Here is a 24,382-nt window from a genome sequence, read left to right as displayed (position 1 = left end):
GGTGGGCTCTGGATCAAGAGTTAAACAGAAAAGCAATGTCTGTTTAACTTCACTGTATTGCAGTGAGAGACTACAAGCCTGTAGTCTATAGCCCTAGAAAACTCATGCCCCACTTATGCGGTTTCTTGTTATGGAACAGTGTATGCCACATCTAATGAGATGATCCAAAAGTTTGACTGTCATAACACCCTTCCCCCCCTCCCACACACACACCCCGCTTCTCCTCCCTTCTCTGACTCTTGTTTTTGTGCTTTTCAGAATCTCTCTTATAAGTCCCATTTTAAACTGCTCTGGGCAGACAGACCCCAGCACCCACGCAGAGCCTCTGCAAAGTCAGTGGGGCTCCTGCACAAAGCTCATTGCAAGAGAGAAGCCATGAGAGATTTTTGTACAAATGAAATCCCTGTAAGTGGAAGTTCACAACAGCTAGAGTTACACTTTGCTCCTGACAATGCACTGACTCCATATGTGACTTTCCTTCCCTTCACTGTTAAGAAATATCACTTGAGCCCCAGCACAACATCCATTGAAGTCACCGTTAGTCTCTCCACTGGCTTCAATAGATGCAGAATCAGGTCCTAAAAGGTAGGTTCTCCTGAAAATATGGGTGGATATATATATAAATAAATAAATAAACAAAAACAAAAGCTTTGCTTATTGACAGTTGCATCAGGATACACGCCCCACTTCCCCTCCTCTCTCCAATCCACAACCTTGAAAGCATGAAAATAAGAAGTGAAGGGAAGAGTCTCAGTATTCCTCGTCACCTTCACATTGCCACCAATGCTGCTGCTAACATAGTCACAATCACTTCCCTCACTGACACACACTGAGAAGCCATACATACACTGACTTCATCCAACACACACTGTCCGGCAGAAGCCTTCACGTACTCTCTTGTATCAATAGATCAGTACATTGGACGGTCGTGCTGTCCATTCAGCTGGAAAGCTATTTTGGTCTTAGCATTTCTGTTAAGGTTTTGTGGTATCCCACTGGGAGATAATGCCGCAACATGATGCTGTTTTATCTTGAGAAACATATTAAAGTCATTTTTCTAATGGATATAAAACAACAAACAGCATTGTTTATATCAGTGAGGTAGGTCCTTATTTGTATCCTCTGAATATTTAAAGGATTACTCTTGTTATGCTTTTCTTCTTAAATTGTCATCAGAAGTCAAAGGCTCTTATCATTTAGAGAATATGCTCATAGGAAGAATAAAGAAATAATACCTTTATCTCCAAAATCATTATTGGGATAATAGCATGTGACGGGCCTATGATCACCACACCCATACTCTAAGAGTTGGGGAATAGCTTCTTACAATTAATTGTTATTATGATTTGTATTTGTGATGCTTCCCAGGGTTATGAGCCGCTTCACTGCCAACTGCTCTTAATGCGAGGAAGACATGTCTGCCCGCTGGGGTCAGCAGCCCAACTCCATCAGCCGTGGCAAGCATAAGCACTCCCCGCTCAGCCTACACAGACTCTGCTGTCCTTCTGCTGGTTAACGATACACACACTCCAACCCTTGAGCCCTCTAAGCGTCCCCGTGGAGTGTCCAGTCCTGTTCACTCACAGTAATTACAGTTACTCTGTTCCCCAAGCAGCAGTATACCTCAGCTTACTAGTTGCATCTCTGCATCACTGCTCTGCTTAACTTACAGCACCTAGTACTTGTGTTCACTATAAACAAATCTAACAAAGAACAGAGATTCAAGTAATAGCAAGTAGGCAGCTGTATTGGAAACAATTGGTTACAGCTAAAACAAAATCATAATGTGTCTTCTGGACTCTAGACTTAACTAACAAGACACTATCTTGTTTTATCATAAAGATTATCTCACCTGAAATCTTTCTCCCAGCAATTAACAGGCTAGCTGTGGCCTTCAATTCATAAGACAGACAAGCTGGCAACTTGTCCCCTCAGTGCAGAATACTGGGTGTGTCTCTGCATTTTCCTGATATACCTGAAAAGTTCTTTGATCTTAGTCATAAACAGGACACCCTCTTGCTGTGTACTCCTTCCTGTAGATTTTGTGATCTTTTGTTGATTTTGCCATCGTGGTTAGCTGGTGGCTCTGGATGCAGATTGACTTACAAGTTGTAAGACACACAATACATTTTGGTCAGCCAGGGAGAGAGAAGCATCTCCCATCCCCTGCCTGAACAGGACTTGTTTATCACCTTCAGGTGACCTTACTACATTTCAATACCTTACATACATAGTTTTCAAAATAGATACCTAACTTCTTAAATATCATCCACCAATACATCTCACAGTGATTAGGATGATCAGTGCATTACTGGCTGTTGGTAGAGAGCTTACATGCCACCCTTTGGTGCACTATTATGTAGACATCACACTCAGGGGAATCTCCGTAAATCCTTGTGCTCCCCTTACACGCTCTGCCAGTGGGCACAAGGGTTCCTTGGATCACAATGTTACTGTAACATCTAGAGGCCTCAACTGACAATGGAGTTATATAGTGTTAGCTGCTGTACAAACGCATAATAAGAGACTGGCTTCGCCCCCAAAAGCTAACAATCTAAACTGGCAAGACAGACAAAAGGCAGGAGAAAGGAAATATTATGGTACCCATTTTACAGCTCCACAGAAAGGTCATATACCATAGTTAAAGTCACAAGGGATGATTGTGGCAGAGCTGAATCCAGATGAAAAACTGAAGTAGATTTGGTGTTACAAAATCTTGTTGGTCAGATTTTGGTTATAAAAAACAAAACAAAAGGAGGAGTGGTTCAGATTTACAATCAATTTTGTCTGAAACTCCATGTCTTGCATGTTTGGATAAACTCTTTTGTCCAATTTCTCCTACGCAAAGAAATGGGAGCAGTGTGGGTCAGTATCCTGTACAGTGAGACGATTGTAGGCCCCAACACAATTTCTTTTAATAACTTACAGCATTTTTCTTAATAGGTTTGGTCTCTTTGAGGTTGTTCTCCAACTCTGATTCACTGATTTCCTGTAGATTCACTACACCTTCTCTGGTTTTCCTGTGTACAATATGTTGTTACACACACTCAGTGCTGAGAATTAGCTTAAAATAGTTCTGTGCCATAATTACCAACTTCAGACCTTTTGAGTCTATAGGGAGATGTTCATGACAAAACAAAACAACAACAGAGAGGGGAAACTACCAGGTTCTTCCCTATTGGGACAGTCCAGATGTTATTTACAGCATTGTTTATGAAGCATTTTCGTTGCCTTGCTGGCTTTGATCCACACACGCTGTCAGTTTTGAACATACACGTCCTGTCACATGTTGACTGTGTGCCCTGACTAGTAAACATGTAGGAATGCAATTTATAAAGACAGGCTAGAGAAGCAATTAACAAAAAATTACAAACAAGAGAAAGGAAATGATGCAGGAAGATGAGCTAAATCTGGTCAGATTACAGGACACCAAGGTAGCTGCATTACATGTCATTTGCACTGTAGTCATTAATAAGTGTCAATATAAGTATGTGCTGTCTAGCACTCATGAAACTTTTATCATTATTAGGTAACAGTATTGCTCAGATGGACTTGTTACTACAGAATCTCATGGGTCTGCAATCTTTAAATAGTGATGGAGAACATTATCACATTTGGCATTTATTCACACTATACAGCAGAAGATTGTAAAACTAGTTCTTGTCCTATAAAGTTGAGAAGAAAAAAGTTTCCAGAAATGTTTCATTCAGAATGTTTAAGAAGTGGGTGATATCTGATATTCATTGTGTTTTTTTGTTAAAGCAAAATAATGTCACAAAAGATAATTTAACAAGAAGAACCTAATAAACTCTTAATAGCAATACCACTCTGTCTGTTACCTGCACTGAACCTAGTCAAGCCTGTAGATTGTAAACTCTTTAGGGCTGGGATTTTGAGTATATTTGACCTATTTTGAAGGATCTTAATCTGTTATGGAATCATATACATAATAATAAACTATAAGACTCTGACTGGTTTCATAGAGTTTGTGACCAGAAGGAACCATTAGATCATCTAATCTGACCTCCTGTATATCACAGGCCATTAAATTTCACACAACCACCCTGATATTAAGCCCAGTTACCTGGGTTAGACCAAAGCATTTCAGTCCTCAGGAGTCTAAAATGCTGTGTGTTATGGGATGTCAGGATCAAAGGCCTGCAGCTAGCCTGCTTACCAGCAAGCTCAACCCTCAGGCAGTCTAGGCCCCAGTTGAGCCTCCTGATTGGCCCAACCTCCCAGTTGGCTGAGGGGATCAGCAGACCTGTTCTTAAGACAATCAACAGCACTAGTGCACTGGCTGCTCAAAGCATTCACCTAGTTCCTGTCCTGCCCCAGCCCTTCTTCTGCCTTCCCAAACCCAGTTAACCCAGTTCTGACCTTTAGTTCTGATTGCTGGCTCTGACTCTGTCCTCACTTTGGCTCTGGCATCTGACTGTGGTTCTGACCCTCTGCTCCAACCACTAGACCTGAGTGCCCACATCCCTAACAATTTGAGCAGCCCACAAAAGGAACCCATCAGGGGAAAGGGGGGCTGGTATGATCCTTGCAGGAAATCCACATCCCATGCTGCAGAGGAAGGCTAAAAACCCCAGGTCCCTGCCAATGTACATCTGAGGGAAAATTCCTTCCTGACTCCAAATATTGTGATCAGTATGACCCTGAGCATGTGAGCAGGACACACTAGCCAGGCATTTAGAAAGAGGATTCTGTATATTGCCTCAGAGCACTGCTCCATCCCCTTCTGTGTCTTGTCTCCAGCTGTCTACTTGTCCCTTTTTATATGCAGGATTATAATTAAATACCATACTTATTTAGGCCAAAATTTTCAAGCATCCCATAACTTTGGGTACCTAGGGACACTTGGTCTCTGTCACACAACATTTTATGCAGTCAAACTTGGGTCATACACATTTCACTGCTGCTTCCCAGAGAGGTGTATCAGGATTCCTGGTCTCTAGGAGGGAGCTTGGTTTAGTGATTAAGGCAATAGTTAGAAACAGCATAACCAAACACACAGATCTGGCATACTCACGTGGAAAGGCAATGTCACTAAGTAGATGAGACTTGGATCTGTCATATTTGAGGACTATACTCTGAAGTGAGCTTGTACAATCTCTCAATTACCTTATTAATATCAGCCATTAGAAGAGGTGAGATCAGAATTCATAGTCTCCCAGGTCCTAGCTCTGTGCACCTTCCCTTAACCCAAAGGACATTTTATGGAGAATCTCTTTATCCCTCCTTCCAGCCTATCTTTACCAGTCCCAGTTTGGAGCTATGAGGACCTTCCACCCTGGAGTACTCCCTTCCTGCCTCTGAATATTCAGCCACTGCTTAGCTCCATTTCTGCTTTGTCATCTTAGCCAAACCCTACCTTCCCCTCCTCTGAACCACAGGTCTAAGAGTTTATGTCCACACAGAGCAGATCTTGGTTTTAAAGGCCTCCTGTGGAAGACTTATGCAGAATAAATTGAACGGAACTTAATTTATCCAGTTTAGGGGGATAACAGACTTAATGGACCCAACTGGATTTGAGCTTGTGGTTCCAGAGAGGTTAACTGTTTACCTTCTGAGGCTTAGAACACAGTCATTCCTTCCAGATACAATATATAAAACATATGTAACTATCATTAAAGGCAATGAGATTTCTCTATATGCATCATCAAGAGAATGGACCAGCACATGGTTTATGTAAGCAGTCTGCAATATCTGTTTTAAGGGTTGAAAATCTCATATAATTTCTCTCCCCATAGACAATGCAGGCCCATTACATTTCTCTGTTGGTATTTAAGGACTTGGAGCCAGATTCTTAAAGTTATTTAAGTGTCTAAAGGTGCATGCAGGTACCTGGTGGGAATTTCAAAAGCCCCTAAGTGCCTAGCTCCCATTGGAAGTTTAAGTGCCGCAGTGCTTTTGAAAATCCCATTAGGCACTTATCTGCATCTTTAGGACCTAATTACCTTTAAAAATCTGGCCCTCAGTGACATGTGTTTATAATTCCTTATTTAAAGCTACAAAATGTTCAACTGAGGTGTTAAGATTAGCTTGGAGGAGGGATATTGTTAATCAAATAGATGCTCAGCACTAATAAGGTATTGATAGAAATATTAATAGGAAACTCCATGTTAAGCTTTATTAATTCAACCAAAATATTCTCTTCAGAACACCTTGGGCACCTAACAGAACTAAAGTGACAGGGACAGAAGAACTGCATACATACTGAGCCAGCGAGAAATGAAATAGAGGCTATGGTATCCGCTATGCAGTGAACCAAAGCAGTGGAGGCTGGTGACAGCTGAAAGTGTGTAGGCAAAAGTCACACATAAATGCACAATTCAGAATAGTTAAGAGCAGCAGGTTAAGCTATATCTAATGCAAAATAGATCAAGCTATAATAGTATAATAATCATATAATATAATAAATATATCCTTAAGGAGTCAAGAGAGGAATTCATTTACTATTTGAACAAGACTGGAAATCTGCAGGTAAAGTGAATTTTATGAAGTGGCATAATAGAATATATGAACTTGCACATTTAGAAATGATCTCATGCTCAAGTTCTCATAGATGCTGGAACTAGGGGTGCTAAGGTGCTACCGCACCCCCTGGCTTGAAGTGGTTTCCATCATATACAGGGTTTATAGTTTGGTTCAATGGCTTTCAGCACCCCCACTGCACAAATTGTTCCAGCGCCCCTGCAAGAGGGAAAGCAGAAAATGGTGAAAAGAATATGCTCTTAGCATTATAGAAGTTGTTTAGGAGTCACCTTCTGCTCTCAGCATCCGTTGCAACCCCTCTGCAAACAGTTGGATTATGCAGGTATAAATGAGAGCAGAATAGGCCCAAGGTGGACCTAATGGGCCAAACTCCTCTTCAGTTGTCCTAGAATTAACAGTGGCATTACACCAGTGATGAATGTGACCCTTCTGCCCCAACGTATACCCTTCTCACTATCATTAAAGTCGGTGGAGCCCATTCCTCCTTCACTTACCTGGGTGTAGCTCCCCTTGAAATCAATGAGAAGCTGCACCCAAGTTAATGAGTGCGGGAACTGGGCTTTGCCCTGGGTATAAATTAGGTAGAATTTGGCACTCTGATTGTAATTTGGTGGAGACTGAATGTAAAATAGCTCTATATGGTGCATATCCCACCCTCCGCTCTTGTTTTCTTTTCTTTTTGAAAGAGAAATGTTAATATTGGAGGCCTGGTTATCAAAACTTTTTATGACATTCTTCAAAAAGTTGCTTTATTTGTATGTTAATTCTCTTATCTAGATACAGGAATGTGACCATAAATAATTTTATAAGAGAAAATCAGCCAACTAGAAATCCTTCCTTTATTCTAAAGATAATAGTTACATTTGTTGGCTGCTGCTGTTGATTTTTTCCAAACACAGAAGAACAAATTCTGCTCTCAGTTACAGTGGTACAGAGGTCAGGGGGTTAAGTTGCTGTAACAGAGCACAATTTGTCCCATGTATCTTTTCTATGGAGAAGTACTCTACTTATTTGAATGCAACGGCTGATCATAAACTATTCTGGATTTGGGGATCAAAGTAACGTTGCCTTTTATTACTAGCCTTAGAGGAAAGCTCTGTGACTGAGCCTGCCATTTCATTTAATAAAAATTCAAGGAAAAAGGTATTTTGTAGCAAATGGTATTTATAAAACCAACTTCAATAACTAATATTTTTGTACCTACAGGTTGGTATACAAAAAGTACAGACTTAACAGAGGGCTAGATGTTGAGGATGAGGGAGAAGAGGAATAGAAAATTACAATAATAATAATATAAATAATAATAAACACAGAAAACTGTGAGTGTGGTGGGGACTTGCTCCATAGCTTAGATGTCTATACACAAATGCAAGAAGTATGGGGAATAAACGGAACTCTAAGTATTAGTACATAAATTAAATTATAACAACTGGTATAATTGAGACTGGGTGGGATAAATATAATGACTAGAATATTGGTATAGAGGAGTATATCTTATTTAGGAAGGACAGGCAGGGTAAAAAAGTGGGGAGGTATTGCATTATAACTCAAAAACGTAAACATTTGTTCTGGGGTCCAGAAGGGAGTGAGAGGCAGACCAGCTGAAAGTCACTGGGGGGGGGGGGAAAACAGGGGCTATGTCACAGTAGGGGTCTCCTATAGTCCGTGAAATCAGGATGAAGTGGATGAGGCATTTTTAGAACAAATAATCGAAATGTCTAAAACACAAGAGCTGGTAGTAATGGGGCACTTTAACTACTCAGGCATCTGTTGAAAGGGTAATATGGCAAAACATAAAGTGTCCAATAAATTCTTGGAATGTGTTGGAGACAACTTCTTGTTTCAGAAGGTGGCAGAAGTAACCAGAGGGGCTGTCATTGTAGACTTGATTCTGACTATCAGCGATGAATTGGTTGCAAATTGAAGGTTGAAGGCAATTTGGATGAAAGTGATCAAGATGTGGTAAATTTCATGATTCTAAGGAAAGGAAGGAGTTAGAGCAACAGAATAGGGTCAATGGACTTCAAAAAAGCAGACTTTAACAAATCCAGAGAACTGGGAGATAAGGTTCTATGGGAAGACAATCTAAGAGAAAAAGGAGTACAGGATAGTCAGCAGTTTCCAAAGAGAGATATGAAAGGCATAACAGTCAACTATTTCAGTGTGAAGGAAAGATAGAAAGAATAGTAAGAGGCCAATATGGCTCAATCAGGAACTCTTTAATGACCTGAAAACCAAAAAAGGAATTCCACAAATTGCTAATGATAAGTACAAAAGAAGAGTACAAACATGTAGGGACAAAATCAGAAAGGCTAATGCACAAAATGAGTTACACCTAGCAAGGGACACAAACTGCAATAAGAAGAGGTTCCATAAAAACATTAGGTGCAAGTATAATGTAGGTCCTCTACTTAGCAGGGAAAGGGAGCTAATAAGGGATGATATCAGGAGGGCTGAGGTGTTTAATGCCTATTTTGCTTCAGTCTTCATAAAAAGATTAATGATGACCAGATACTTATCACAATTAATATTAACAACAAGGGGGAAGAAACACAAACCAATATAGGGAAAGAACAGGTTAAAGAATATTTAGGTAAGTTAGACATGTTCAAGTCAGTAGGGCCTGATGAAATTCATTCTAGGGTACTTAAGGAACTAGCTGAAGCAATCTCAGAACCATTAGTGATCATCTTTTGAGAAGTTAGAGGATGTGTGAGGTCCCAGCTGACTGGAGAAGGGCAAACACAGTAGCTATATTTTAAAAAGGAGAACAAAGAGGGCCAGGGGAATTATAGACCAGCCAGCATAAGTTTGATACCTGGAAAGATAACAGAACAAATTATTAAACAATCAGAATAACCGGGTAAAAATAAATGGCCAACATGAATTTCTCAAGAACAAATCATGCCAAACCAACCTAATTTCCTTCTTTGACAGGCTACCAGGCTAGTGGATGGGGGAAGCTGTAGATATGATATAGCTTGATTTTAGTAAGGCTTTTGACACAATCCCACGTGGCATTCTTAAAGCAAACTAGAGAAATGTGGTCTAGATGAAATTACTAAAGGTGGATGTATACGTGATTGAGAGACTGTATTCAAAGAGTAGTTATCAATGGTTTGCTGTCATGCTCGGAGGATGTTTATTGTGGGGTCCTGCAGAGGTCTGCTCAATGTTTTCAATGGATAATGGAATGGAGACTATGCTTACAAAATTAGCAGAGGACACCAAGCTGGGAAGGGTTGCAAGAAGTTTGGAGGACAGCATAAGTATTCAAAATGACCTTGACAAATTGGAGAATTGGTTTGAAATCAACAAGATGAAATTCAATAAAGAGAGGTGCAAAACACTACACTTAGAGTACATCTCACTGCATGTTTTTTTTCAGTGGCGTGTAAAGTGCATACCCTCATGCCCCCCCAGCACAGGTACAGTAGTGTAGCTGGGGAGGCACAACGTTGTTAAGTAGAGTAAAGACACGCCTGAAGGGTTTGGAGATTTACTCAAGCACATACCCTACATGTTGTCTACTTGCCCAAGTCATGCCCCCTGCCTACACTGCTATTTTTAGCAGTGCAGTGTCCTGCTGCCTCCCCACTGCTGGAGTCTTTCCCCTCTGACAGAAAAAGACTTCCCCAGCAAGGAAAGGGGAAAGGGTCTGTCAGCTCCCTGCCACTAGAGCTTTCCCTGCCAAAAGGAAAGATTCCAGCAGGGAAGAAAGGCTCTGCCAGCTCCCTGTGCCAGAGGTTTCCCCTTCCATGGGGAAAGGCTCTGGCAGTGAGCAGGCAGCAGTGAAAGGCTTTGGCAGCAGGGAGAGACTCTTGCAGAGGGGAAAGCTCTGGCAGGAGGGTGGCAATGGGGAAAGGCTCAGCTTTTTCCTGATGCCTCCTTCCTGCCACAGTCTTTCCTTGCTGCAGTGGGAGACCACCCAATACTTTCTCAGCACTTTGGAAAAAACACACTCAAAAAATCTGGAAAATTGGTTACATTGAAATACACGCTAAAGTCAATCTCTTATGTACAATTTTAATATATTCTTCTATAAAGTAACGTGATGTAAAATAACTGTGTATACTTGTACTAGTGACTACAATCTACATGGTCACTATCACCAAGGCAGCAAAGCATCAAAGAGCAAGCAAAATCTTTCCCAAAAGGGACTCATCTATCTGATATTCCTGTTCCACACAATATGCTTTCTTTCTCCCTACAAGTTTTATATTTAGCATTCCAACAACTTACACCAGCTCCTTCAGAGAAGCTAACTTTTGGCCTGTGCCTTTGTTCTTGTATCCTGTGTTTGGAGTGTACAATTCTGAATGCTTTTTCCAAATTTGGTTTGTTTTTCATTAGAATGTTTCATGAGGATCAAATCTTGCATCCCAAGTGTGGGCCCCAGAAAGCTGGTGCAGTGGCATTGGGAAGGATTGGTGAATATGAGGGAGATGTGAACATGCTGTGTACCATCAAGGGGGAATACAGCTCCATATGGCTCATTTACCCTAGTGCACAAAAACATTTTGGGCATGGGATCAATGACTATGAGGATCTACTGACTGAACACCAGTAACTAAGGGGCTGGTAGCTATGGTGGCTACCGCAATCTTGAAGCTGCAGTAGCAGTGATGGATCAATTCTGCTGGCACTGTGTGGCCTAGGAGAAGATTTAACCTTCCATAGACAGCTTCAGCACATAGCTCATTATTTGGGATGTGCACGGTGAAAAAGATTTAACCCTTTAAGAGAAATAGCTCTGCAAAAAATAGATGACACGAAAAACGCAAATTACTGACCTTAAATTCTATGACGAGGTGGCCAAACTGTGGCTCATGAGCCACATGCGGCTCTTTTTCCCATTGAAGTGCAGCTTGTGAAGCCCCTCACGTCCCCCCATTTTCCATCAATCAGACTGGTGGGGGGAGAGCAGCTCAGGACCTCTGCCTTTCAGTGGGGTGATGGGGTCAGGGCTTCTACTCAGTGGGGAGGGGGGTCTCAGGGCTTCAGCCCTGTGGGGCGCACCCACCAGGGCTTCAGCAGGAGTGGGGCTGAAGCCCTGAGTCCCATCAGGCACCTTCTGCAGGGCAGAAGCCCCGACCCCATCTCCCAGCAGACATGCCCTGGCTCTCGAACTTCTGAAGATTGTTGTATGTGGCTCAGAGGGCAAGTAAGTTTGGCCACCTCTGTTCTGTGAGGAAACAGGAACTGATCTTTCTTCTGTTGTCTTTGATGGGAGTAGGCTCCCATATTTGAAGGGATAAACACTAGAACTAAGAGCACACAGATAAAGGACTACCAGGGTGCAATTGACAAAGACTCAAAGTCAGAACATCCTGGATATTTCCAATAAAGTAACTCTTTAAAAAAAAAAACATGGTAAGTTTAAACGACTTTAGTTGAATATGCTTCCAGTTCATTCCAGCAATTGTGTTCATAGCAAATTCTCACTAGCTGTAATACCAAAATACCAAATCCTATGCATTTCTAAAAGAGTATTGCTTTGGTTAGGGATGGGTGAAGCTCAAAGGTGCAGGGGTTTGATTCAGATAAGGTCCCCGGTCCAAACATCAAATGCTTATCCAAATCTTACTCGAATAAGCCAAATCAGTTAGGCCTAAAAGAATTGTAGCCTTAGGGCCAAAAAACAAATGAAAGTTAACAGATGAGTGGCCAAAAGGGGACTATAAATCAATTATTAATACATCTAATATACAAATGTGGACTTTCCTGAAGTCTGGGTTTTCCCTCATTTCCTCTGGGATTTTTCAACAGCTGCATGCGTGCAATAACTTGGCTTAAAGATGCTTTTTCCTGCACTGGCTTCCATGTGTACAAACACAAAGGATTCAGGATCACATAGAGAACTCCAGTCTGAAGAACAATGCCCTCCCCCAGGTGTCAATAAATTTGATATATTCACCAGGCCAGACTCACCAGTATGCTCTGGATGCTTTGCATCACTCTGGTAACACAAAGCAGCCATAAACCTGGCTTACCTGTCATAGAGTAATGCAAAGCAGCCAGAGCATACCAGCGAATCAGACCCATTATTAATTACGATTGTTATTCTATATCACATATAGCAGTGCCTCTGCTTTGCTCTATGGACTACACTGGAACATGCTATCTGACACTGAACCTCTATAATTGCAACGAAAGTACTCAATACAGAAAAACATGTCTTTAAGCCAAATTATCCCACTCATCCAGCTGTTGAAAAATCCCCAAAAGAAATGAGGGAAAACTCGGAACACAGAAAACCCATGCTTTACATCAGAGGTGTATTAATTATGCCTGTTAAATCACATTTATAGCTACATTGTGTTGCCAGATTAGCACAAAGCAGTAGGAGTATGTCAATTAATCTGGGCCAAAAAACCCACACACTCTCTGATCATGGATTCAGGGAAGAGACTCACATGCTTTTAGTGAAGGATTAAAAAGCATGCAAAGAGTCCTCATTATCTATGACAGCACTAGGCGTTTGTTTGTTTAGTAGACTAAAGGAACAACTTTATTAGCTCTGTTAGGACACAGCAGTGCAGGTGCATGTGACTATAGTAGGAGGACTAGGGCGGTAATTATTTATTTACTTTATTGATTTATAGTTGCAGCAGCAAGATGCTTATTTGCTTAAAAATTGTAATTTGGGGAAAACTATCTACAGTGAACAGCATCAAAACCCCCAGCTGCTTTCAAAAATGTTATTAGCCACGTTGTCATTTTGTCAAGAACAAAAACAAACAAATAACAAAGATCAAACAAAAAGCTAAACCAAATAAATATGTCTTCCTAGTACCCTGAAGCTTGCCAGACTCCAGCCATGGCAGGCTGCCACTGGAGCGAATTCCAGAGGTGGGGGTCCCTAGCTGAGGAAGTTCTGCTGCTGGTCCCAGAATGTTCACCCCTAAAAACTTAAACCAGGAGACGCTCAGCTGGTCTATGGTATCCCAGATGGGTCTAAGATAAGCAGCAATATCTCAGTATATCACACCAGCCAGGGTTTTGAAGATTATCATCACCACCATGCATTGCACCCAGATGTGACCAGCAAGCCATTGCAGGCTTGAGCATATTTCTTTATAGTGGATTATCTTGCTCAGAATATAAGAACAGCCATACTGGGTCAGATCAATGGTCCATCTAGCCCAGTATCTTGTCTTCCAACAGTGGCCAATGCCAGGTGCTTCAGAGGGAATGAACAGAACAGGTAATCATCAAGTGATCCATCTCTGTTGCCCATTCCCAGCATCTGGCAAACAGATATTAGGGACACTTCAGAGCATGGTTTTGCATCCCTGCCCATCCTGACTAATAGTCACTGAGGGACCTATCCTCCATGAACTTATCTTGTTCTTTTTTGAACCCTGTTATAGTCTTGGGCTTCACAACATCCTCTGGCAAAGAGTTCCTCATGCTGACTGTGTGTTGTGTGAAGAAATACTTCCTTTTGTTTGTTTTAAACCTTCTGCCCATTAATTTCATTTGTTGACCCCTAGTTCTTGTGCTATGAGGAGTAAATAACACTTCCTTATTTCCTTGTTCCATACCAATCCTGATTTTATAGACCTCTGTCATCTCTTCCCCCCACCACCCAGTCATCTCTTTTTCAAGCTGAAAAGTCCCAGTCTTATTAATCTTTCTTTATAAGGAAGCTATTCCATACCTCTAATCATTTTAGTTGCCCTTCTCTGTACCTTTTCCAATTCCAATATATCTTTTATGAGATGGGGCGACACAATCTGCATACAGTATTCAAGATGTGGGCATATCCTGGATTTATATAGAGGCAATATGATATTTTCTGTTTTATTATCTATCCCTTTCTTAATGATTCCCAACATACTGTTCACTTTTTTGACTGCCGCTGCACATTGAGTGGATGTTTTTAGAGAACTATCCACAATGACTTCAAGATCTCTCTCTTTGAGTGATAACAGATAATTTAGACCCCATAATTTTATATGTATAGTTAGGATTATGTTTTCCAATGTGCATTATTTTGCATTTATCAACATTGAATTTCATCTACCATTTTGTAGCCCAGTTTTGTGAGGTCCCTTTGTAACTTTCCGCAGTCTGCTTTGGACTTAACTATCTTGAATAGTTTTGTATCATCTGCAAATTTTGCCACCTCACTGTTTACCTCTTTTTCCAGATTATTTATGAATATGTTGAATAGGACTGGTCCCAGTACAGTCCCATGAGGGACACCACTCTTTACCTCTCTCCATTCTGAAAACTGACCATTTATTCCTACCCTTTGTTTCCTACCTTTTAACCAGTTACTGATCTATGAGAAGGTCTTCCCTCTTATCCCATGATAGCTTACTTTACTTAAGAGCTTTTGGTGAGGGACCTTGTCAAAGGCTTTCTGACAATCTAAGTACACTTTATCCACTGGATTACTCTTGTCCCCATGCTTGTTGACCCCCTCAAAGAATTCTAATAAATTGCTGAGGCACGATTTCCCTTTACAAAAACCATGTAGCCATCTTCCCCAACAAATTTTGTTCATCTATGTGTCTGATAATTCTGTTCAGGAGGCACATAGTTACATTCTTCAACAGATGTGTCTTCTGTGTAGACTTCAGGGTTAGCATCACTCTACATTCTAAAGGTCCTGGACATATTTATAGTCAGAAGCCAAAAGTCTACACAAAACCTATGACCTGGACAGCTATGAACAAATTCCGCTGCTTAGGAAAGGAAGCCCCAGAGATGCCTGATATTGTATTGCAGGCATATTTCTGCAAACTTCTTCAGTTGTGAATTTAGAATTCCTATTTCAAATGAGAACACTTAGCACTTTACTGGAACAAATTCAACCTGAAGGAGAATGAAACAAAGAAATCAGATCTGTAAATCAAGATAGGCTTTACTTATTAAGCTGTATTAAGCTGATGCAGGTATTACTGGATGAAATGCTGTGGCCTGTGCAGTGCCGGATTAAGGTATAAACTAACTAAGCTACAGTTTAGGGCCTCGCAATATGAGGGGCCTCTAAAAAGGAAAAAACCGACTCCATTTCAAATTTTATCAAAATCAATTGATAAAGGAGATATGTGAAAAAGAAGATTCTTTCTAAATATATGCAACAAACCTTGATGCCAACTCTGCCCACATATCTACACCAGCGACACCATTACAGGACCTAACCAGATCAGCCACACCATCACCAGTTCATTCACCTGTACATTCATCCACCAATGTAATATATGCCATCATATGCCAGCTATGCCCCTCTGCTATGTACATCGGCCAAACTGGACAGTTCCTATGTAAAAGGATAAATGGACACAAACCAGATATTAGGAATGGCAATATACAAAAACCTGTAGGAGAACACTTCAACCTCCCTGGACACACAATAGCAGATTTAAAGGTAGCCATCCTACAGCAAAAAAACTTCAGGGCCAGACTTCAAAGAGAAACTGCTGAGCTTCAGTTCATTTGCAAATTTGACACCATCAGCTCAGGATTAAACAAAGACTGTGAATGGCTAGCCAACTACAAAAGCAGTTTCTCCTCCCTTGGTGTTCACACCTCAACTGCTAAAAGAGGGCCTCATCCTCCCTGATTGAACTAACCTCGTTATCTCTAGACTGAGTCTTGCCTGCATATTTATACCTGCCCCTGGAAAGTTCCACTATATGCATCCGAAGAAGTGGGTATTCACCCACGAAAGCTCATGCTCCTATACGTCTGTTAGTCTATAAGGTGCCACAGGACTCTTTGCTGCTTTCTAAATATAGACATTTTCATTCAAATATGACAAAAATATACACATCTTGCTACACAAATATCCTTACCCTACCCTTACCCTTCACTAATTGTTCATTATTGACAGGCAGGAGGCCAGGGCTGAGAAAAAAAGATAATTGCATTTGTAAAATTAGTACTTCTATGCCTAAGTCAATCAGTCTCCTAAGGCAGTGTTTTGTTGGTCAGTTGCTACTGGTAAAATTCTGACCAGGCCTTCATAATTTATTTAAGTACATAAATAAATAAATAAATAAATAAATAATCTTACTGCGGATAAAATCAGGAAAAATGTGAGGTCGGAGATGGCAGTGTCGTGAAGCAATCCTGTCAAGCTCATACTCGTATGTTAGTGTGTTCTTTCTTCTTTTGATCTGTATAATTGTGTGTCTTAGTGTGCATGCAGCTTTCTGCTTCATGTGCTATCCATGCTTCAGATGATTGAGTTTGCAGGTGATCGTCTTATGGACTTGGGTCGAGTGGAACTTGAGGAGGATAAATTTGTGTTGGCTTCCCCCCGTCAGTTTCAGAAACCTTCACAATAAATATCAGAGTGTGCTGACGAAAGGATAAATAGAGGGTTTTGAGAGAAGTGAAGGAAGATACACATAAATATCAAAATATTCTGAGTACTTGGTGAGCAATTTATTATGAACTATGTGCTTATATGAGTTATGGGCTATTAAAGCCTATAATATTCATTATATTTGCTTGAATATAGGCTAGTTTTTCTCACTTTCTCAATGCCTGTCTAGAGATTACCAGTCTTTTTTTCTGGTAAATTCTTTCTTTCTCTTTTGCACATATAGCTTGTTGACACTGTGTGTCCGAGGTGTTTACTCGAGATTAATTAGTGATCCTGGGGGAGACAGAGGATAGAGAAGCGAATGCGAAGAGAGATGTCTGCCTAGAAAAGACTGGGACTTTCTGCTCGCTATGTTTGGACTTATATAGACTTATAAATCACATATCATATGCATAATAAATTTTTTTTTTACAGTATGGCAAAAGAAAAATCCCAACAATTCATTGTTTCGTAGTGAAAATTAAATCAGAATAAACATTTGTAGATATATTTTATATATAGTCTGGATGAACTTTTTATTTCCCTAACAAAATTAATCAAATGTTTTTTTCATTTATTCCTATGAAAAGGAGGATAATTTTCCTTATTCATGGTGTAAACAATTATATATCCTCTCTTGTTTTTCTGTGAGAACATAGACAAAATAGCACTAATTTTCAAAGAAATATCCTGGTAAAATAAAACAGGTTTTCAATGTGTGTGTGTGTGTGTGTGTGTGTGTGTGTGTATTTCAATAAAAACTTTCTGCTACTAATTTTAGTACTGATATTAGGTAATTCAGCATAACCTTCTATAAAAACAAATCAAATCAATTAAAAATACAACACACATACAATTTTCTGATGCTTGGCTTATTACCTGGCTGTAATTCATATCAATATATAACTAACTAATAGTTGGGCTTTAAGCTTGTGGGTTTTCTGCATCCTATATCCTCTATTACCTCTTGTATCCTCTATTGCAATCTTATATCCTCTAAGAGTTTCATTGCGTATTCAGACAAGGAATTCCACAATTTAGATGCCCCAACAGAGAAGACAAATTTCCTGAGAACTCTTCTAGTAAATTGTATTTACTGTATTTTTTATTTTGTTTTTTTATATTGTATTGTTTACTTCTACTTTGCTTACATATTCAATTAATTCAAAGAATTTGTCTAAAATTTATTTCTATCATCATTGTTACAGAGAGGGCTGCTGAAAATGAAGATTATTATTCTATTTTTACAGCTTGTGCTTGTGTAGTTATATAGCTAACTGGTCTGAAGATGAAGCTTGATAAATTTATTAACAGGATTATATGATGAGGTTACCTGCAATAGCTCAGGTCTGGATTGCCTGTTAGGGAAAAATCCTATGAAGAATGAAAACCGAGGGAGAGAACAGGTTAAAGAATATTTAGATGAGTTAGATGTGTTAAAGTCAGCAGGGCATGATGAAATTCATCCTAGGATACTTAAGGAATTAGCTGAAGCAATCTCAGAACCATTAGTGATTATCTTTGAGAATACATGGAGGTGTGAGGTCCTGAAAACTGGAGCAGGGCAAACATAGTACCTAGCTTTAAAAAAGAGAACAAAGACCCAGGGAATTATAGACCAGTCAGCCGAACTTTGATACCTGGAAATACACTGGAACAAGTTATTAAACAATCAATTTGTAAGCACCTGGAGGATAACAAGATTATAAGGAATAACCATCATAGATTTGTCAAGAGCAAATCATGCCAACCCAACCTAATTTCCTTCTTTGGCAGGGTTACTGGCCTAATGAATAGGGGGAAGCAGTAGATGCGATATATCTTTATTTTAGTAAGGCTTTTGACACAGTCCCACATGAATTCTCATAAGCAAACTAGGGAAATAGTGGTCTAGATGAAATTACTATAAGGTGGGTGCACAACTAGTTGAAAGACTGTACTCAAAGAGTAGTTATCAATGATTCACTTTAACCTGGGAGGCTGTATCCAGTAGGGTCAGTCCTGGGTCAGGTATTATGCAATATTGTCATTAATTACTTGGATAATGGAGTGGAAAGTATACTTATAAAATCTGCAGATAACACCAATCAGGGAAGAGTTGCAAGAAGTTTGAAGGACAGGGTTAGAATTCAAGATAACTGTGACAAATTGGAGAATTGGATAGAAATAAAAAAGATGAAATTCAATAAAGACAGGTGCAAAGTACTTCACTTAGGAAGGAAAAATCAATTGCACAGCTAAAACTGGCTAGATGATAGTATTGCTGAAAAGGATCTGGGGGTTATAGTGAATCACACATTGAATGAGTCAACAATGATGCAACTGCAAAAAAGGCCAATCACTTTGGGGTGCAATAACAGAAGTGTATGTAAGAGGCAATTTTTCCACTTTACTTGGCACTGGTGAGACCTCAGGTGGAACACTGTGCCCAGTTCTGGGCGCTGCACTTGAGGAAAGATGTGGACAAATTGGAGAGAGTTCAAATGAGAGCAACAGAAATGATAAAAGGTTTAGAAAATCTGACCTATGAGGAAAGGTTAAAAAAAAATGGGATTGTTTAGTCCTGAGAAGAGAAGACTGAGGGGGGACTGAGAACAGCCTTCAAATATGTTAAGGGGCTGTTACAAAGAGGCCAGTGAACAATTGTTCTCCATGTCCACTGAAGGTAGGACAAGAAGTAATGGGCTTAATTTTGAAGCATGGGAGATTTAGGTTAGATATTAGGGAAAACTGTCTAACTATAAGGTTAGTTAAGCTCTGGACTAGGCTTCCAATGCAGGTTGTACCCTAAAGTTCAGAGTGGGGAGGGAACCCTGACAGGTATCATTGTGTTAGGGTACGTCTATACCCAGCCGCTAGTTCGGCGGCTGGCAATCGAACTTCTGGGTTCGACTTATCGCGTCTTGTCTGGACACGATAAGTCGAACCCGGAAGTGTTCGCCGTCGACTGCGGTACTCCAGCTCGGCGAAAGGAGTACCGCGGAGTCGACAGTGGAACTAAAGCACAGCTTTAGTTCCACTGTATTATGTAAGAAAGGTTCCAAAATTATATGCCTTGAAACTGTCTCAAATGAGGCAAACTGGTCTAAATTGCAGTTACAAGGTCTATGTAGGCAGACCCCTGCAGCCAAGCAGAATCCCACCAATTTCCTTCCTAAGGATCTGCTTGTGCAGATCCTTAGGAAGGATCAGGTCCATAGAGTGCTTTAGTAGTTTGTGAAAGCTTAGAATAATGTACTTATTTCCCCTTATTAAGGAGAATAAAACCACTTATTTTTCTTTACCTTATTTTTTCAGATGTGTTCCCTGCTTCTGTTTATTGATACACCAATGCATACAGTCAAATGGCCTGTAATGATGTGATCCCAGGTATAGAACCTGTCAATCAAGCCCAGCCTTCATATAAAGAGAGTGCTCTAGGGAGTGTTCCACCAGTTTCCTGGAAAACTATTAAGAGTGAATCGTGTGCCAGCCTGTTCTAATTCAAGGTTGCCAGGTAAGAACTGTCTGGCTTCCAGCCAAATAATGAAACAGTCTTAAAAACTATTCTGTGGAAGGGCTTCACATACGCAGCCTTCCTCTACCAGCGCTGGCTCCTCAGCATTCATAATGTTTCATCAGTTAACAATCCCACATTGCACCTCCAAATCCTACCTAAAAGTGACTGGTTTTACTGGTCATTCAGAATTCTCATACTGTGTAGTGTAGGTGTGGCTCCATAAAAGAGTATTTTAAATGTTAAATATTTCTTAGAGAAACAGTGACTTTAGAATACAGATGAGGGAGAACATTAATTCCTACTAGATATTCCCCTGCTTATATGTCCAAGGATCGTGGCTGCCTACTTAACATTGCACTGGAAGCTCATATTTAATTGCTTATCCACTATTAAACCTAAGTACTTTTCAGTGTCCCATATTCCAGGATACAATCCTTATCCTATAAGTGTGACCTACCTTCTCTGTTTCTGGATGTATGACCTTGCATGTGCTGTTTAAAATGCTACTGTTCAAGTGAGCATTTGCCACCTTACCAACTGATCCAGGTGAGCTCAGTCTGTATAACAGACCTGTCTTCCTTATTTACTTCATCAATTTTTTGTATCATCTGCAAATTTTACCAGTAGTGATTTTTATATTGTCTTATATATTATCAGTAAAGATACTGAACGGCATTGGGCCAAGAACAGATCCTCGTGGGGCTCACTAAACACACCCTTATTAAGATAAGGAATGAAAATAAAGGAGAAACGACACCAGGTATGTGATCGGGTTAGCAGACAACTTTTCAGTGAAATTGTTTTTCAACTGAAATTGGGTTTTCAACTAAATGAATGTTTTCCACAAGAAGTACCTGTTTTACATGCAAAATGTTTTTTTCATTGAAAATCCAAAAGCCTCAAAACCAAAATATATCAACCGAAAATGAAAGTTTTTTAATTTGAAAATGCTGCCACAGTACCTCATGAGAGTTGTAGACTGGTTGCTTTATGTCCCCATTCTCTGTGAGCTTGGCTTCCAAACCAGTCTACATCTTCCATGGTGCAGCAAAGGCCAAGGATTCCCATAATGCACCAACTCCCCTTTGCAAGAGGGGAGCATCACAGGAGATAGTCTGACCAGGAAGTCTGGCCTATAGAAGAGAATGGGAGCTGGAGACATCCAATCTACAACTGCCATGAGGTACCACAGCAGCATTTACAAATAAAAATATTTAATTTCTTGGCTGAAGTATTTTGGTTTTCAGCCAAAAATGCTTTGATTTTTAAATAACCACAGAAAATCTAAATTAAGATTAAAACATTTTTTCCCCATTTTTGTTTAAATTTTCCATGGACACACCCCTCCTTCCCCCCATTTTTCAACCAGCTCTACTATAGACCACTGGAAGGTAGTGAAAATGAAAAATTCCTGGACCAGCTCTCAGTGTACTTGACAACAAAGGATACTTTACTAAGGAAAAATGTTAACTATCCAGGATGTCTGAGAAATGAATAGATGCAAGATGTGCAAGGAAAGTCTTAAATTGTACAGAAGATGACTTTATGATCCAAGAAGTAGAAGATCCCAACAGGAAAGAAGCAAATCCCTACTTATCAGTTAGGAGGAACTAATTGAAATGTGAGAGGAAAAACATAGTAATCACTGACTACCTGAATTACTGATCACTAATGCAGCATGGTGTAATAAAGGATAGATCTTGCAAGACAAAAGTAATTGCAATTTTAAACAATTTAATTTTGAATTACATAGACTGGTTTTACTTCCTTGTTAAATTGTCTGAAAAAATGTTTTACCCTTCCTAAATAACTGACCACAAAATTTTAACTAAAAGCTGGATTGCTATAGTTCAGTACGTGGGAGAACAGCACCATACCTCTTCGACAATTTCTTATCCCTGAATAAGTTAGGTTTATTTTTATTCCCTCAAATAAATGAACTGGAAGTTAACTGCATAAATGTTACATTTACTCCCAGATCCAACTGTTCAGGACAGTGAATTATAATTAGACCTGGGTGACTTTTTTTTTCAGCAAATTGTAAATTTGCTGAATAGTGCATTTTTGGGGGTACAGAATTTATTTGTAGATTAAGGTCAAATTTGGAAAATAGTTTCAGCTGAAAAAAAATGGAAATGTAGAAACTGCCATTTTAAAAATGAATAATTTCAACATTTCAAGGAATTTATAAACAAAACATCGTTTTTGAATTTGCATTTTGTTTTGAAAATGTCAGTGATGGATCTGAACAAATTTTTTTCAGTTTCTTGTTTCAGTGTGACGGGGGGGGGGGGAATAAAACATCCAATTTCAGTTTGAAAAGAAATAGATAATGTTTTGCAGATTTTTTTTTCAGTGCTGTCACCAAATCAAAAAATCATTTATTGACTCAGCTCTACTTGTGTCTTCTAGAGAACCAGTTAAAAATAAGTTAGTACAGTCAAACTTTCTTTGGTATGAAAGATGTGCCTTCCCTCTTTTTTAAAATTGTCTTTCTTATATCTGAGTGTTTGTACCTATGAGAAAATGTTACACACATGATTACATCTCTCACAAAGCCAGTAATCTGATCGTGTGGGGGAGGAGAGTCCTGTGATGATCTGTGAAAGATCTGAGTGACTTTTGCTCCTTTGCTTTAAAAAATAAAATCTAGGAAGTATTCAATTTTACTAATGGATCAGGAGCTTTAATTGGAAGGTGAAAGATTGTTTCCATCAAGATCATATTTCATATGAGGAAGCTGCATTTGTTTCCTGTGAGTAAATGTGGATTTTCTACTAATGTCCATTCAGATACAGAGCATGGCAGCATACTGTCAGAAACTTTACAAAATACTGCATGTTTCCAGGATTTGGTGATGGAAAATCTTGAAAGCATGAAAGGAAGCCTATTTCTTCTCAGAAACATACTGTTTAGCCTCATAATAATTACCCATTCCTAATGTGAGGAACAGTCATCCAGGAGGTAAAGCTGTAGTGAATCATTTGTTTCTTTTATTGGGATTAAGAGTATCACTGAGTGAAGTACTAGTTGCATAATTGTGCAAAACATAAAAAAGAAGAGTGACAAAACAACAAGGGAGAAATGTTTTCTCTAGGCATCATTTCATATATTATGGAAATACCCATACTACCAGCAAGGCCAACTTTGGGGCCACTCACATTTGAAGGACAACAGGGGAAAAGATACTCCCTCCTCAACATCTAATGTTGCAGAGATTTTAAGGCCAGAAAGGACCATTAGTGCTTCTAGACTGACTTGTATAGCACTGGCCATAGAAATTTATCCAGGCACTCTATTCAATTCCCTGCCACTGTGCGGGCATCAGGCATTAGTGGTCCCTCCTATTCTTTGCCTATGGCACATAATAGTTTAGTCTCTTATGGGCTATACTATGTTGGTCTAATTTTGGTTGTTTGGTTTAATGTGCGGGTACTGAGTGGTGTTGGTGGCCTGTGATATACACAAGGCCAGACTGGATGATCTGATCCCTTCTGGCATTAAACTTTGACTGTCTTGAGCCCAGTAATTATAATTGTCTCACACATAACACCAGATGTGCTAAAGCTTCCTCACTACTAGTTTAAAAATTACTTACGATTTCCATTGCATATAAACCTTGCCTTGTCCAAGGGAAAAAAAAGAGACCTCAGATGTATAAAAAGTTCTTTGCACTGAATGTTTTCCACAAGGGGGTGATAAGGACAAGATTTAGGCTGATGGCAAAACAGCAGCATTATTTGCTGTCAGGCTACCACCATGTACCCAACGTCATCCATGGAAATTTCACAAAAGTTTCTATTTTTTCAACACTTGTATTTATTAAGGTGAAGGGGGTTATTAATTAATAACTTATTTACAGGATAAAGGAAAGGGCAAGAAGAATGTTTTGGACTCTTTAATGCTAAATTAGCCCCTAGCAACAAAGTGAGAGGTTTTTTTGGGGTGGGGGGGGCAGGGTTGGTTTTTTGTTTAAAAGTAATATTACATTTTTGAAGAAACCCTTAACGGGACACATTTCAACTACCAATATCAAATCCAAGCCAGGAGCTTCCACC

Source organism: Trachemys scripta, chromosome 3 (genome assembly GCF_013100865.1).
Source record: "Trachemys scripta elegans isolate TJP31775 chromosome 3, CAS_Tse_1.0, whole genome shotgun sequence".
Lineage (NCBI taxonomy): Eukaryota > Metazoa > Chordata > Testudines > Emydidae > Trachemys > Trachemys scripta.
This window is presented reverse-complemented; position numbering follows the sequence as displayed.